At 36.6% G+C, this 17,594-nt stretch overlaps 1 protein-coding gene across 1 annotated transcript in view; it reads left to right on the forward strand.

Annotated features, from left to right (window-relative positions):
• Positions 1-1,871: 1,871 nt before the first annotated feature.
• The window catches only part of SORBS2 (sorbin and SH3 domain containing 2), a 198,641-nt gene continuing 182,918 nt past the window's right edge, over positions 1,872-17,594 (forward strand). Inside the window, exon 1 of the mRNA XM_032108163.1 lies at positions 1,872-2,169. The gene's annotated coding sequence lies outside the window, so the exon portion shown is untranslated. The remainder of the gene's footprint in view (positions 2,170-17,594) is intronic.

Below are 17,594 nucleotides of genomic sequence, written 5' to 3' on the forward strand. Positions count from 1 at the left end.
TAGCTGAATAAAATGCTTTGTTTAGTCTTACAAAGGCTGTGAAGTAGACAAGTTGATTCCTGGTCACTTTAGATTTTCTGGAGCAGCAAAAGTAGTAAAGATGTCGAAATTATTAGCAAATCGTATATTAAAAATAGGTGTTGGGTCATTCACTTTCAAAAATACAGACATTGAAAGATTTTGAAAAGCCTCAGTTGTACTTTCAAAATTTAAAGTTTACGGGGACAGAACTTTAGATGTTAGTTGCTCCAGCTGGATTAAACTGTCCATGTACCTTTCAGCTTTATGTTGGAAATCCTTGAAAATAATTTGCAAGATGGTTGCAAAATGGGATTTACTTCAGTACAGGCATCTAAATTCAGAAAAGTGATTCTGGGAGCCAGAGCTGTTGCTCAATCTTCAGTTAACCTTGGGAACTGGGGTTTGTTAGTCTGGGGATTGTAAAGTGGAGGGGAGGAGGGTTAAAAAGGGATATTGTATGGCTTTTATACATACCGAGATAGCATTGTAGCTTTGACAAGTCTCAGCATATTAACACCTATTCATACCAAAACCCAAACAGGATTCATAAATCCTTTCTCTGCCTGGAAGCTTGTTCTGGCATCTCTCCTCAGAAAGCACGTTTAACACTACTTCCTGGTTGGGTTTCTAAACCACGGGGAAGGTGCATAAAGGCGCCTTTACAAGATGGCCTCATGCTAAGAATTTACCTCCTGAGCGTGAGTTGAGGTTTTTCTCCCTCTGATGTGACTAGGCTCTTAACCATGTTTCCCACTTCATTTGTATACAACTAGAAGTCTTTAAGCTAATTTGACTTCTTGTTGAAAACTCTTTACTGAGCTGAAAAATGTTTCACAGGAAGAAAACACGGTATTGGTACAGGAGTGGAAGCTTGAGGCGAGGTTCCCACTCCACCTGTGTGTGCCAAACAGTGAGATACCACGGACGTTTTCATCATAGCTATGGTACCAAGAACATGCCCTTAAAAGCGTGTTAATAACTGTTGCATGTATGAAGACAAGATTGTTAACTTACATTTGTATTACACACTTTGCAGAGGTGACAATAACAATGTGTAGTAAGCTTTGAAGGGCTTGGGAGTTTTTGGATTTTGTTTAAAAGAACATCTGGGAAGTCTGTACCACAATATTTGAGGGTTTTAGTAGTAGAATTCTCATTCTCCCTAAAGAGATACAATATGCTGATTTTTAATATGCTGCTATATTATGCTCATTGGTAAGCATTCACTATGTACTGCAACATCAGGAGAATAATCATTTTTATCGTTAAAAGATCTGCATGAAAGCCTTTCAATATCAGGAAATATCCTGGTTTTTCTCTAAAAAAGTGAGACTACTAGGCACATATTATGTGCATGCCATTGGTTACATTGTGTTGGTAATTTCATTTAGTCTTGTAAAATCAAAAATAGATACAAGAATGCTATTCTTGTTTAAGTGATGCAATTCATAATACCCTTCTAAGATGGATTAGGTAACCTTATTTAACTCTATCCTTTAGAGGTCTTTAATAACGTTAACATATCTGTCATTCCCATCTGTTTTAATTTAAGGCTGATTATGCTAACATGCTTTAAAACTGCAAACCACCTGACCATTCAATATTGTTTTAAGCAGATAGAGCTTACAGTATTTTCGGAATATAAACACAAAGCTTGCTATTGTGAAGCAATTAATTTTATTAGGCTTGTCCTTGTTTAGTCTACATTTAGTCTATGTAAGCTTGGAAAGCTATTAACCTTTTTTGAGAAGCTTTTCTTGGTTTGGAATTTCCCCTCCCCCAAGCAAGCTCTGCTAACCTGCTACTGTTCCTGTAACTGTCAGTTTTCTGAATGTTTCTCCTGGGAAATAAATGAGCCCTGCTGAAGGTTAAGGTGTGAGTAGTGAGCTCAGCAGCCATCCTGTCAGATGGGCAAGGAGGTAAAGGTTTGATGCTTCCTAACAAGTAACAGATTTGATTATGCTTCTTCACTGTGCATGGATGCAACACATATGTTGTACATGCCTTATGGGGCAGTAAAGGCTGCCATGCAGGTTAGAGGAGAAAGGGCAACACTGGAAGGGTACAGGCATATTCTGTATTATAACCCTGCACATTATCTGGCAAGCAGAGTGTAACCCTTTTTTGCTGGAGTGTTCTCATCTCAAGGTATTCATATTTTCATTATAATTGAATGTTTCTTTCAAAACAGAATTATTGGGACTGCTATACTATTGATGCATTAGGTTAAATCATGTATTTCAAGAAAGTTTACATTACATTTTTTAATGTGGCTAAATTGCTTGTATTGGTAATTGATATCCATTGAATATTTTATATCTCGAAATTTAAAATAAATTGGAAAAGATGGCTAATTACAGAAGTACTTTGCTGCTTCTATAAATTGGTTTTGTGTATTGCTGTGAAACAAGCAGCATTAAATAAGTAATCAGAATTGAAAAGAAACTGCTGCTGGGGTGGCAAGGTATATCTTATTGATGATCTACATGAGCATATTTAAGGAATGGTGAAAGAGACTGGAACCCAGAGACTAATAACTGAGTCAGACCATGATTATGCAGAGGATTACAGTAATGGAAATGGAAGTTTGGTGGAAGTAGATTGCTTGAAATATGCTCGATGGCAACACTGAGTAGGGACACGAGGGCTATCATAGTATTGTTGTTAAGAGTTATAAAAAACAAGCGGGTATTAGTATGTTGAATATTTTTGCTTGTTTCAGGACAACTTAAAAGACAATTCAGTAAACTGAAGCTAAAGATCTAGGGAAATTTAATTGACCAGAAGCTCTATAGGGCTTTTTTTCTTCCCGTGAATGTCATCTTTTGTCTTCTGTCTGTAGCATCCATCTATCAGCACAGATAAGTGTAGTGTATTTGAATAACTATGGTACTTCTAAACTGAGGATGGCATTTCTTGTTCTGATAGTTCTGTTGTTGTGATATTGGAAAGTAGCAACAATTGTATTTAAGTGAGAGGTTATAAATAAAATGTGACATATGGTTAATTATGTCGTCAGTCCATGTGTGCCACATGTGGGTAGTGTGTATAATACAAAAACTGATGGCCTGTTCTGAAATTACAGGGACCAATCAGAGTTCTGATCTTTGCTAACTTGCTAGGATTGCATCTTCAAAGCTCATTTAAGTTTATAACATGATATGATTGATATGATATGATATGATATGATATGATATGATATGCAGGGACAAATTTGTTAACTGCTTGTGTCTGTAATTTTCTCAACTTGAACTACTCCATATTCTTACCAAAGCACTGGCATGTCTGAAGTTCAGTAGATACAGGTTATACCTTGTGTTACTGGTCAAACATCTTATATGTGAAAAACTCACCAATCATTATGATAGATTTTCAGTTCCAGATGCTATACTTTCTTTTAAAGGCTTCCAAATGAACTAAAGTATACTCTTTAATACAGCTATACAGTCTATAGATAGTGTGTTCTCGGCTGAACTGCTAAACAGACAATTTTATTTATCTCCCAATCAATACTGATCAAACGTTTTTGTTACCCTGCTTTACTTTTGATGCCTATCCATTTCCTCATGTTTAAATACTTTGTTCTTTCCACATATTTGTGGATTCTCTACAGAAAAAAAAAGAACTTGTCATTGTAATAATTAAAAGGTAGGAAGAGTTAGATATAGACAGGACTTCAAATAAGTTATATCTAAGAATTAGACTATGTAGATAGTGCAACCTAGATGTTCGATTCCTTTCCTTCAGACATCTTTAAGTGGAAAGAAAAAAAGTCTCTGTTTTTCCAGCTCTTCTGGAGCTGTTTGGAGTATTTCTGTTTCATATATATGTATATATATGACTATATATATATATTCAGATAGCAGGAGAACTGGGCAAGTTCTTAGCACTTTTTTTTGTGCCAAGCTAAAAAAAGTCATCAATGATTTACACTTCATAAAAGCAGTGCTGGGAGGAAAATGTCTTGGGGTTAAGTAACTTTGAACTGCATCTTTATGTGAAAGAAAAGCATTAACTTTAAATAAATTTAAACTTTTTTTTTAATGTTCAACTTTTTCTAAGGACCACATGCCTTTGGCACCGCAAAAGGGAAAACCTGATCTTAAATAAACGTTAAGAAAAGGTCTGCATGAGCCCGAAAACTGATTTCCTGGAGTGAGTGGGGTAAGGGTGAAGATGAGTTATTTAAAAGAACAAATGGGATAAAATAAACAAAAGTACCAGCCAGTACCACTTAGAAAAGTTGATGCACTTATTTTTTGTAATTGTATTTATCTTCAAATGTTTTTTCTTTGCAAGGGGACAAGGCTCATGGGAAGTTAGTTCCAGAAAAGTTGCAGAGACTAATGGACTAGAGGTGAGCTTAGGCACTAAGTTTTACTAGTTTTGTGGAGGAGACTCCACAGTAAGTGATTGTTTCACAACCATCTTACAAATGTGTCTTTCTAGATACAGCTTCTTCAGTTCATAGGCTGTTTCAGTGTGATAACTGGGCACAAATAGGGACTCCTTTTCCTATAGATCTACAAGAAGAAGAAGAACCGTAATACTGCAGTCATGGAGTGAGAGGTAGGAAGCATGGGAATGTCTTTATTAGAGCCTTATTAAGATACTCCATTAGAAAAGAAAGTCAAGGCAGCTGTTCTTATTTCATCTGCAAATACTAAGATCAACAATGTTTATTTATAGCTCTAGTTAATATCAATGCAAATTTAAGGTCCCTCTATTAATGGCACATAAAAAATAATTTTTGGAGTAACTTCAGGTGTTTCCATTAACAAATAATGTAGTTAGACAAGATGGATCTGTAAAATATGGAATGCCATGTTTCTGTTATCAACACTGCACTTAGGGTGGAAATACTTCACAGGATCATGCTAGAACTAGCCTGGGTTGAGTGAACCAAGATGGTACATCTACCACAAAAAACCATGTAATTTGTGTTATTGAGGGATACTTGTCAATATAGATAATAAAAGATAAAATTCAGACTTAAGAGCATATCACACACTAGGTAATCATAGTTCTGTAAAGTGAGACTTTTTAGATTTCCATATGTTTTCTTACTTGTGTAGACCTTCAAACTAATTATCACTCATATCTTGATATATGCATATCTAAGCTGATGCATCAGAGATTAAAGTCAGTTTATAATGTCAATTACTTAAAATTAATAAACTAGAATACCACCTTAAAGAAATACTAGCAAGTCTCTGTGTAATCAAATTCAAAATAGCTAATTAAGAACTACCAGATAGTTATTTTGTTCTCTTAATATTTATTGGATTTTAGCTGTTTGAGTAGGCAGCTATTGGATAGACTGTTTCCATTAAATGCCTTCCTTGAAAATATATAGTCTTTAAGTAATTTAACTATTACTAGTTAGGAGGGGAAGGTCAATCTTTAGGCAGAGCAGTGCGGGATAAGTTGACATAATCATCAGTGCCTCAGGGCTATCAGAGAAATACATTGCCTCAGTTTAAGTAAGGCCAGATTTTAATAAAATTTACATTTTAATTTTTTGTGCTTGCTAGACTTAAAAACAGGCAGTGTTTTTTATAGACATAAAGGCATTTTGTGTGTTCTTATTTGGATATTGAACACATGTTCTCTTTCTGTGGAAATGTGTTTGCTTGCAAGCCTGACGGGTATGACACACAAGCTATGCCAAGCTGGTTTTATATAAAGGTAGTGCTTGCAACTGCGCTGTAACAGCTTGAAAACTGGGCCCTGTGTTTCTCAGCAACGGACATGGGGAAGCAGAGGTTTGAAGCCCTTGCCAGAAAGTCTGTGAAACACACTAAAAACTTCATAAAACTATTTGAATAATATTTATGTAGACTTAGAGTTCTAGTGCTTCAGGGAGTCCCTTCATAAAATCCTGTTTGTATTTGGCAGTAGTGACTCTGTAGTGCTGTAGGTATCAAAAGAGCATTTAAATATCAAGGAATTAATCTTCAAGATTAGTGTATGGAATAACTAGTAGGAATAATGTAGAAATATTAATATCGCTATCCACTGTACAGATGAAAAATTAGATGCATCATGAAAATTTAGATTTAATAATCTGAAATCTAGAAAAGCAAAACTGCTTTAGTATTCCATGCAATTGCTGTGTTCTACTTGAGGTAAAACTATGAGGAATCTTGCCAGTATTGGTCAGAAAATTATCTGTGTCTAGGGATTTTAAAAATATTTCTCAATTGTTGGATCACTTTGCTCAGTTAGAGTGTTTAGGTAAAGGTGTATTTGGGAGGGGCAGTGAATGAATGGTGTTCTTGATGAATGGTGTAGCAGTGCTTTTAATTTTCCCATGTGAAAATTGATGAGTTTATTCTGAGCTATAAGTGATGTGGGGAATGACTCAAGTGTGAAATGAGGTGTTGCCATAACCTGGTGAAAAAAACCTGCTGTTTATACTAGAGGGGGGAGGGCTGGTGGGGGAGAAGGTGTGTAGTCCTTCTATATACACCTCAATGCTCTGCAACAAGAAAATTCTTGCCAATCTCCACTAAAATGAGGAAATGTCATTTGAGTTAGCTTGCTTTATTAGCTCATGCTCTTGAAACAACTGAAGTGTGTTTTACTGAAGTAGCCACAATCCTTGCAGTATTGCTGAGAAAAGGTAAAACAGATTGAACTTATACCATATAATCGTAATACATTTTATAGTTCATTTGCTGTACAATGAATATAATCGCATCTTGTCAAATTAATGGAAAATTATTTTCGGAAGTATTCTAATAACCAGATTTTTTATTGTTTATTTTATATTTCCCCAGAAGATATTGTTTATTTTTCATTTCTCCAGAAGATATTTTTTTCCTTATGCTATGTTCAAAAATGTAGAAATCATCTGTGTCTGAGGGCCATTACCTACCGGTTGCTGTGAAGTACAGGCTGACAAAATTAAGTAACGACGTCATGTCTTCTCAGCCATACTGTTATATATAACAACATCAGAGTAATGCAGTATGGTAGTCATAAACATGGAGATCATAAATATACATTTTATTTAGAGCACCATAGCTACATGTGATCTGTGCACTGGAATTTTAAGTTCTTGCCCTTTCCTAATGTCAGCGTAGCTTTTGGTGTAGTGTTTTTGCACTTGTGCATCTTGTTTGACGCACTCAGGATAATGCTTGCTTGTCTTCAGTGAAGAATGTGGCCAAGATGCTAGATCAGAACATAAAGGAAGTAGAATATACTATGTACGTGTACAATGATTTAACTAGAATTTGCTAGTTTTGCTTAGAAAATACAGTCAAAAACAATTAATATGGATGTAATGCTCAGTTTTTCTGATGGAAGAAGAAATGCATGTTAGCCAGTTACCCTAAACTACCTATTCAAGGATCCTGTGAGGTCACATTAGGTGACAGATTTGATTGGAATAATGCTGTAGAACAACAGAGAACTCAGTTCTACCTCCTGCACAGAACTTTGGACCTAAAACCATTTAGGATTAAAATTGTACAGTGGTCTTTGTTACTTAGAACTAAACACCCTAGTCTTTGCTCTAATGCCATTATATTCAGGGCACTGAGCTTGGTCTTAATTCACAGTGTATAAAGAAGAATTTGAGCCCCTAGAACTAAAATTAGAAAACATCTTGAGCTGGTACCTGGAACTATTAGTGAAGTGTTTCCTAGGATGATAGGAGAGTATCTTGACCCATGAATGAAGGTGTGCCCCAAAAAGCTGGTTTACAATTGTGAAAATTCAGCAGGGAGGAACTTCTACTGAAGGCCTAATAGAAAAGGTTTTACCTACAATAAATGACTTTTGCATCCTGCAAATGAGTTGAAGTGATGTAAACACACCCTTAATGTCCTGTAAAACTGATTAAGATTATTGACCAGAAATGCAGAAATATATGAATGGCTGAAGCTTACGGGTATCAGTGATTAGAACTCCAAAAAATATCAATTAGTGTGTACCTACTGGGTTGTAATGCTTAATATTTTAAACAGTTGTCAGTAGCTCAATTTTCCTTTAAAAAAAAAAATTCTTTTAGTACTTAGGCTTTAACACAGCTGTTGCTCTGAGATTTTTTTGAACAGCCGAAAATTTTACACTTGCCATTTTAAATTAGGGTAGTTGTAACTACTTTTATTTTCTATAGTATCTCATCTTAAAAGACTCAACAGAAATAATATTTTGCAGTTTCCTATTAAATGAGAAAGATCATATTGGAAAGCTGAGGCTGAAAAGAATTTGCTGCTTTCAATTCATTGTGAATTGGAGGATTCAGATTACATTAAGTAGCTATGTAATATGTTGCAAAGGTGGAGAGCTAATGAATACACAGATTCCAGGACAGAAGACACTGTGTGCTGAAGTAAACTGATATTCTTGAGCTTCTATTAAACTATTCCCCTGAACAGACCTGAGCTAGCATCAGAAATTGTGGGAACTGGCTTGCATTCAGGATTCCGTTTTAGTCTATTCATATTTTGTGAAAAGGGGTGGATGGGGAGAAACTCTTTTTTATGCAGTGTAATGGTTTACCCAGAAGGTATGAAAACATGAATAAAGATTTTTTGAATTGAGATGATTGAATGAAAATACACATGCTTTTGAGACTGATGGTCATAAGCTTCTTCTAGCCTTATGTTAGCTTTCAGATGCACCCAGAGAACTGACTTAGCTTCACACAAGCTAACACAGAACTAGAAGCACTTAAACAGAATTTATGCTGCATTTTTGCTAGACCAATGAGTCTTATTGACATCATTACACTATGTCCAGTCCCTGAATATCTGACCTCTGAGAACCAGTTTATTATGCTTTGGGTATTTCTAATGATATTTTTCTGCATGGCCCTTTTTAATGCAGCATTCTTAAGACAAGACATGAAATTATTTCAATCCTGAGAATAATTCACTTACAATAAGGCCAATGGCCTGTATCAGCAATAGCGTAGCCAGCAGAACTACAAAAAGGATCTTTAATGATACTGTGTTCCAATTGTACTGACCTTTTTCGTGTATAGCTACATGTAGAAATACAGTTGTTATTGGAGCCTGCAGAATTTTTTCAGAGAGGTGTCCCATAGGAGAAGAGTTGTAGTGCAGTAATATATCTTTAAGCACGGTCTCCCTGCAGGGGACTTGATAGAAACACCATCTCAGTTACACACCAAAGTCATAGAAACTAATTCAAACACTACATAGCTTGGCCTAACTACTAGGCTATTCATGGAGCTGGATGAGTAAGATATTTTTCATGGAAATAACTACTTTTCAGGATTCGGGTTATAATATTAGATGGTACATAATAGCTCTGCAGTTTGTAAAGGTGTATAAATATCTAGTGTCCAATCCTGGCCTGCTGAAGTTGTATATAGAAAGCTTAGTTGTACACAATAACTTCAGCTTTTATCACAGCGATCCAGCCAGGTGAGCCAGGAGTTCTGTATGTCACTCCATGATTAAGGTAAGTCAGAAGCACTGCAGAAACAGTCATATCAATATCCCTTCAGTTTGGGTAGCATATTCCTGAGTTGTACAAAAAGATGTGTGCATAGTTTTTAGTCCTCCTATTTAATCTGAAATAGCATCAGGTACACAATTGTGGAGTTGCTTTAGACAGAGGTCTGCCTGAAAAGCAGGAACAGTTTTAAAGATTCGATTCAGACTGAATAGTACATTGAAATGTAGTTTATGCAGAGCACTGTATGTGCCATCTGAGCAGCTAAAGTTGCTCTGTAATGCATGGACTGACATGAGCTGGTGATGCCACCATTATAAAAGAGTAGTGTGAATTGGATGGGATGAGAAGGTACTTCACATGTGACACTGAGCCTATGAAGGACTCTGCACCTGTTGCTCTACCCACTCTCCAAGTCTGCAGAACCTAGCCCCCTTCCTGGAACTTAAATGTCTACACTCCTGAGAAATCCCTGTCTGCCTCATGTGCTCTTAAAAGGAGAGAACTTGCAGAGGCCCTGTAGGTAGCCTGCCCAACTGTGCCCAAACAGTTCTTTGCTGTTATTTGAAAGAACTTGGTAGTCTTCAAAATGAATCAGATTGCTTAAGTCTGACATTTATGTCTTCACTAGAACACAAGGAAACTGCAGAAGATGCTTAGTATGCCCATCTGTTTCAGAAGCATGGTAGGCTTCAAGACAGTTTTACCTTAATATGCTGCTTAGAATGTGTATTGGAGAGTTAAGGATATAGAGTATCCCTTTCTCAAATAAGAGTATCTCTTAGAAGACAGGTGAATAACTTTGGAGATACTAATTTTGAGTTATCTGCTGCTTTTCTTTAAGATTCGATATTGATCAGATCAAACCCAACTATTTTCCTCCTACTTAGAGTGGGAAATAATTTGAGGTTTTACTTGCTGATGACTACTAAGCGTAGTCATTGTAGCTGACCAGTAGTCTTTAAATTTGGAGCATGAGCAACTTCCAAATACTTTAGGGAGTGAGCCATTTTTTAATGAAAAAGCTTTATAAATGATGTTTCAAAACCTGCTTGTATGAATTCCATAAAATTATTTAAACCAACAGGTAAAATTACATGTGTGTAAAAACAAAGAGTATAATGCTGAGTCTGCTGTCTCAAGCAGACCTCTGTTTGCATGTGATGGATTAGTTTTGATGAGTCAGATTTCTCTGCAAGTGAGCAATCTTCAGAATTGTCTTTGGATAGAGAAATTAAGGCATTTTGCTCTCACTCTATTAACATCACTATTTAGAACTTATACTCTAGCCATAAAGGTGCTTGTGTCAGGAACTTTTTATTAGAATTAGGGTATCACTGTAGGAAAGCTGTATTTACCATGAGATTTATTGGTGCAAGTCATGTGCTAGGAGTGTTGACTATTTTGTAATTTCATATGTAGTACACCTGGCAAGTCTGTTCAGTAGGTTTCTCTTAGCTTAATTCCAGCAATATTAATTTGCTGCACCTTGCAGCAGCCACATGTTTCCAGGTTTTTGAATATCACTGTACTGATTTAAGTGTAGTACCACATCTCCGTACCAAGATACAGCACACCTTAATTTCTTCTGTAATTAAGTCTTACCTAAGCTTTAATGTTCAAAACAGAAGTGGCATCTCTACAGTTCTTTATCTTCAGAGCACAAAGGAACAGAACATACATTGATATAAGTTACAATACTTAAATCTTTATAGATTTTCAACATCAGATGTGTCACCAAGAAAGCTGTGATTTATAAGTTTGATAGCCTACACAAAAATACTCTATTTTTCTAGGATGTGTACCTTCATAATTACATGCAAAAGATTAATCTAGTGGAAGCTAATACAGAATTCTTCAGCACTAATTAGGGGGAAGAGGCTTTAAAGAAACCTGGGATCAGTGGTGTCATGAGACTTACTTCCCCTGGGTGCACTCTCCCAAATGGGTACTTGTTTGTGATGATGATCCTGAAAATGCCCTACTTGAAAAATGCATCTGTTAAAGACAGAGTGAGTTTTAATGCTATTAGTAACTTATTTCAGGGTCAGGATTGTGTCAGCTGCTGACATTGGTGGTAATGAAAATACAGCAGAATCTGAAAACAAGTAGAGACAGTGGCAGCCACCTGCATGGCCTTTCCGCTCTCAGTAAATTTTCATGCAGTGATTTCAATAGAAGGTAATTTCCTAGTGAAAAGTAGGAAACTTGTCATTTTAACACAAGTTGGCAGGCAAATGGTTGAAAGTCTGTACCCCAGTTCAAATGTTTCCTAATTAGTTGAAATGTTCCCCTTTTTTCTAGTGTGAACAAGTCCCAGAGCGCAAAAGTCTGGTGAGCTGAGAACATGGAACTGCTGAGAAAGAAATGGAAGAGGCTTTATTTTCTTGTATAACTTGCACTTTTTAAACAAATTTATGATTTCTTTTCTATCTTACATGGCAGGGAGCAAACTGGGATCCATAAATATTTGTAAAATAAAATGTCTCATCAATAGTGCATTATTTCAGATATTAACTAACTGATAATTATAACTAAGCAGGCGTCCTTCTCCTGAATCTTCAAATTTATCAGCAACCTCAATCTCATGTTTTCTGTTGGTTTTTAATACTTTCATTACTGTGTTCTATCTTTGCTATCTATCTTCTGTGACCTTGTTTATCCTTGGATGAACTGAATGTTTATGACCCAGTCTTGCTTAACAGGGAACATGCCTTTTATGTCTGTCAGTTTTCTTTGACCTCATCTTAGTAATGCCTGAAAGATTTTTCTGCTGTATTTTTGCACAACTCTCATAAAGCAGCTTCAATTGGTTCTGCTGTTGCTAACTCATCTGTAGCTTTTTGTGCCTGTGTCAGTGTGCCTTTAGGAGAAAAGTCTGTCCTGCCTCTAATGTGACTAACCTTTCCTGAAATGAAGCTTCTCTGCTTATTATCTGATTGTCCTAAGCTTGACTGAGACCTGTTTCTACTTGAATAAAGTATTTTAAGTATTCCCAGTTCAAAACAAAGGGCTAAATTCACACTGTCTTCAAAAAGGACAATGTTTCATTTTACTTTTTAAATACTTTATATAAGAGAAAACAAAGTCTTCTTTCCCAGAAGAGCAATGAAATGTATTGGGACTCGCAAAATAGAATAACAAGAAGCCCTAAAGAATGACAAACTAGAAGCCCTAAAAACTAAGCTCCCAAATTACTGGGTCCTATGGTTCTATAACCACCTATGTGTCGTTAGGAGCTTAAATGTTCATCTGAAGCTTCTTCTTCCAGATGTGAGGAATGCAATCTCTCATGGTGGCTGGAGTGACTGGAAATCTGCATTCCACAGCTGGTGGTAAGGACGTAGGCAGATTTCTTTGATCTGAGAAAGCTCATCAAAATCAAAATATTATTGTCAAATATTGAAGCATCTATTTTTTTGAGTAAGAAACTATGTCGGAAAACTTTGAGCCACTCTATTTTCATAAAACCTGGTTTTAAACAGTTATTTGAAGGGATCCTTGGGTGCCAGTGTGTTGTATTTATGTACTGACATTTGTATTTCTGGGAGTTTGCACGTTGCTTTATGTAGTACTTACTCTGGAAAGCTTAGTCTCAGGTTGGATAACTGTTGGACAAGTGCCATTACTCATCTTTTTAAATTAGTTCACCTCTAGCATAACAGTGGACTTTAGAAAAGTATTTTTCTCATGTTCTGTTTATTGTACATCTCCTGCCATGACTCTTTAGAATTTGTCCAGAACTTAATTTCATGTTGATAATCACATCAAATTTTTAATGTAACTCCATTTGCTTCTTTTGCAAAAAAACCAGTTTCTTTCTGCTGTAATTCTGACTACTTATTGAAATGAATTCATTCAGCACAGCTGGATGCATCTAAATTAGAACTCCAGTTGCACATTGAAAAAAAGACAATATTTCCCCTGTGTTGCTCTAGAAACTGAGGTATGTTAATGATAAGGTCTTGATGGCTTTATAGGTGAAATGAAGTCTCACTATAAGAAGGTATTTCTGCCTGCATTATGGCATGATTTCATTTATTATTCTTGAATAGAAATGTAATATATGGTTATATTCTACATTATGAAAGCTACCTAACAATACAGAGTTCATAAAAGGCAGGTTTGACAGTCAAAAAGGTCTAAATCAAAGCAAATGCTAGAGCAGCACTTTATTATTTGTTGGTTGGTTGGTTGGTTTTTAGTCACCGCCACCACCACCACCACCAAGTGATCTTCTGAGACACTTAACTAAAACTCTTGCTTTGATGGAAAAGTTCAGCACCTTTTGTAGAATCTTTGAAAATGCTTTCATGAAACCTTGGATTTATTTTCTTTTTTCCATTATTGAAAATTAAATATTTGCAATTAGAAAAGTTTTGACACAGATTTCTAGATCTGTTACTGCAGAATTGTAATCCAGAGTAGAAATGGTAGAAGCTTTCAATTGCTGTGGGTTTAGGGCACAATTACTTGAACCTAAAGTATGAAGCGAAAGGACAATTTTCCAGCTTCAGTTAAATTGTTTGTTTCCTTCATATGCCTTAAACTTGGCAGCTGTTCTTATAATCAGTGGGTCAAAGTATGTTCTTGGCTATGTTGACCCAGCTGTGTACTGTTACAGCTTGTGTGGAAATTGGAAGGAAGAAAAGAATCCTATCAAATAGCTTATGGAAACTGTTCATTTCAAGCAAGATGACTAAATTGCAAATGCATGCTTCTTTGCAAGGTAGATCACAGTTCTCAGTGTGGGTAGAAGGAACAGCCCTTAAAAAAAGGAAAACTGCTTCTGAGGGGCATAGACGTCCTCTATTACCACCACTGACAATTGCCTGAATTTTTCTTCTGAGAAATTAGCTGTTTGTGAAGCATATGGTAAGTGGTTTTATTTTCAGTATACTTGAGGAATTGTTTTGCTTAATGAATGAAAAAAGTTTTGCTCACTAGGAGTAGTGATTTGGGTTAATGAAAGTACCTCCTAAATAAAACATGTCAAGGAAGCAGTTACACCAATCTAGGCCTGTTCATCAAGTGTTGCTATGTGGATTTGGTACAAAGAGCTTTTGGGAGTTTGGGAGCAAGAAAGGATCGCTAAGGCTAAGAAGAAAAATTGCCAGGTGGGCAAGAAGTTTCATGTAGAATGCTGCCTGATTGACCAGACTGATAGTTTGATGCATTTGGCCTTCCTGCATTTGAACACTACACCAAGTGAGGACAGATCCATAAAACAGCTCTGGGACATGCTGTTAGGGTTACTTAATATTCTAATTCAATAGTGATGAAGCCTTTCTGTAGTACTCCAAGTAACTTAACAGTGTTTTCTTGTGTTAATTTTTATTCTCATGCAGTAAAGTCTGAAAGTTGTAGATCAATATTAAAAACCCGAGAAAGTGTGTCCTGAGAGGAATCTTAATCATAATAATTTTTTTGTAAGAGTGAAAGTAATCTATCAAGAGTTCCTTGCTTTTTATTTTCTACAGCTATAAGAAAACCAATGGATCACAGGGATATTTAACAGCAAAACAGAACTACAAAATGTACATTTTCTCTACCCAGCAGCACCATGAGTACTGCCATTCTTCCTCTGCCTGTACCTTTCCCATTTCTGGATGGGATAAATACCCAAATCACTATTGTGTAGGTTGGTCTGGTGCAGAGTGAGGTGTAGGAAAATCACACTGCAATCTTCAGTAGCTGGAGGTTTTTTTACAAAATACTGTTTGTTTTGGGTTGTTTTTTTTTTTTTTAGTCCAGAAGGTAAATGTAGAATATAATTACAGAATGACTGGCATTGAAAGGGGTATCTGGAGATATTCTGGTCCAACTTTTCTGCTGTCAGAGCAGATACAGCTAATGCAAGTTGCCCAGGACTGTGTTAAGATGGGTTTCAAGTATCTCCATGACTGAAGTCTCCAAGATCTTCCTGGGAAGCTTGTGCCATTACCTGATTATTTTTAGAATGAACTGTGGGGCTTTTGTCTTATGTTTAAATTGAATTTCCTGTGTTTCGGTTCATGCCCTTTGTCTCTTGTCCTATTCCTTGACACTACTGAGAAGACTCTGGCTCAGTGTTTGCTTTTACCTCACTGGGGACATATATACGTAAGATCCCAAACGTGAAACTTATCTCCAGGCTGAGCAGTCCCAGCTCTTTCATATGAAAGATGCTTCAGTTCCTTAATCATTTTCCTGGCCCTTTACAGGTCTTCTTCTAGTAAATGAGGAGCTTCTATGTAAATGAGGAGCCCAGAATGGACCCCAGGATTTCAGGTGTGGCCTGACCAGTACGGAGGGCCACACCTGAAATCCCTTAGCTTATTGACAGGTGCTCTTTCTGCTGCAGTCAAGGGTATTGTTGACCTGACTTGCAAAGATGACTTGCTGTTTTGTGTTCAGCATGTTCTCCACAAGGATCACAAGGTGGTTCTCTGCAGAGGTGCTTTCCAGCTGGTCAGTTCCCAGAGTGTACGAGTGCAAATCCTCCTCAGGTTCTGTACCTTACACTTCCCTTGGAACTCTCTTAGCTGCTTCTTGGCCTGTTTCTCTAGTCTGTTGAGGTCCCTCTGAGTGGCAGTGCAGCCAGTTAGCAATATTGGCCGCTTTCCCAGATTTGCATTGCAGGCAAAGGAGCTGAAGGTGCCCTGTTTGCACTGTCCAGACTGTCAGTGAACACTGACCAAAGGGTGCACCCCTGGTGACGTGCTGTGATCATGCTGATGATCATAATTCTTTGAGCCTGGAAGTTCAGCAAGTTTTCTAGTCTATTTCACTGACCACTTGCTTAGTCTGAATTTCATTAATGTGAGGATTTTTTAGAAGACTGAAAGAATTTGTCATGTCAAGAGAGCAACTGCTGTTCTCCCCTCATCCACTGAACCAGTGGGTCACTATCAGTTTGCTAAGCATGATTTTCCCTTCATAAATCAGTAATGAATATTTGTAATCACATTATGCTTAATATGTTTGGAAAATAGAGAAGCTAAAATACTTTGAATAAAGTTTGAAGATGGGAACCCTTCAAGGAGTCTGATCCCTGTGATCTTTTTTAAAAGATACTGTCAACCTTATTGATGTTTAAACCATTTTAATCAGGGTTGTGTGAGTAGTGTGAAGTGATCCTGATATATTTAGGCTGCATAAAATCCAGGGCAGGAAAAATGTTGATGCTACTCTTGATATTGAACTGATGCGTGCTGGATTTTATAGGTACATGAGGAAAAATCTACCTTTACCCTAGAATGATGAGAAATATTTCAATTCCTGTCAAAGACAGCTGGAGTTCTGTTTCTGGTGGACACATCGATCTCATGAAGGAATTGTATTTTGGTGTCTAGCAGTCACAATTCAAGTCTTTTATGTTTTCCCTTTCTGTAAACTGGAGAATTTTAAAGTTATGTTGATATCGGTAATGAAACCAGTTACTTTTGCTACATACTTTGAAATAGAATTTTGCTTTGACTGACTCAGGTTTGTCAAAGACATACTAATCCTGTAAAAGGATTGTTTGCAATAGAGGCCTTCCACTTTTTCTGTAAAAAATAAAGGAAGGAAGAAACTACTTATCTTTTTTCCTTCCAGTGTGATATCTTATCTTCCATTGCAATTTTTAATGATATAGGTGTTCTTGTAACGACATACATTGTGTTAGCTGTGTTATTCTTCAAAGGAAGGTAGAAGAAATGTTAAGTAAGCTTTTGTTAAACAGATATATTTTTGCTTAGCAGTATGGGAAGGAAAGAAAATAGAAATGGCTGGCAACTGACATTAAGGGCTGAAAATCAACATCACGAACCAGTAATTTGCAAAACATATTTACCTTAAAACATTTAAAAATCACAAGCATTGGGGTATCAGCTCTGTGAACAGTGGGAATTTCTTTATATAATCTGTTGATTTTACCATCTACTTACCTGCTAGCCTACCTTGAGACTCCTTGAAGACACAGTTGAAGTTGTATTGTGAGGAAGCTTGTCAAATATGGGTATTTTACAGCCCTTTGGTCACCCATAAACACCTTCCCTTTCCAGAACTTGAAGTCCCTATCATATCTGTGAGTGGCACCAGATGACCTCCAGCTGTACCTTCCACCCAGAATTTTACTGCGTTTTTTTTTAGTAGTTCTTTCATTGCTGCATTGA

The sequence above is a fragment of the Corvus moneduloides genome, chromosome 5 (assembly GCF_009650955.1).
Source record: "Corvus moneduloides isolate bCorMon1 chromosome 5, bCorMon1.pri, whole genome shotgun sequence".
Classification (NCBI taxonomy): domain Eukaryota; kingdom Metazoa; phylum Chordata; class Aves; order Passeriformes; family Corvidae; genus Corvus; species Corvus moneduloides.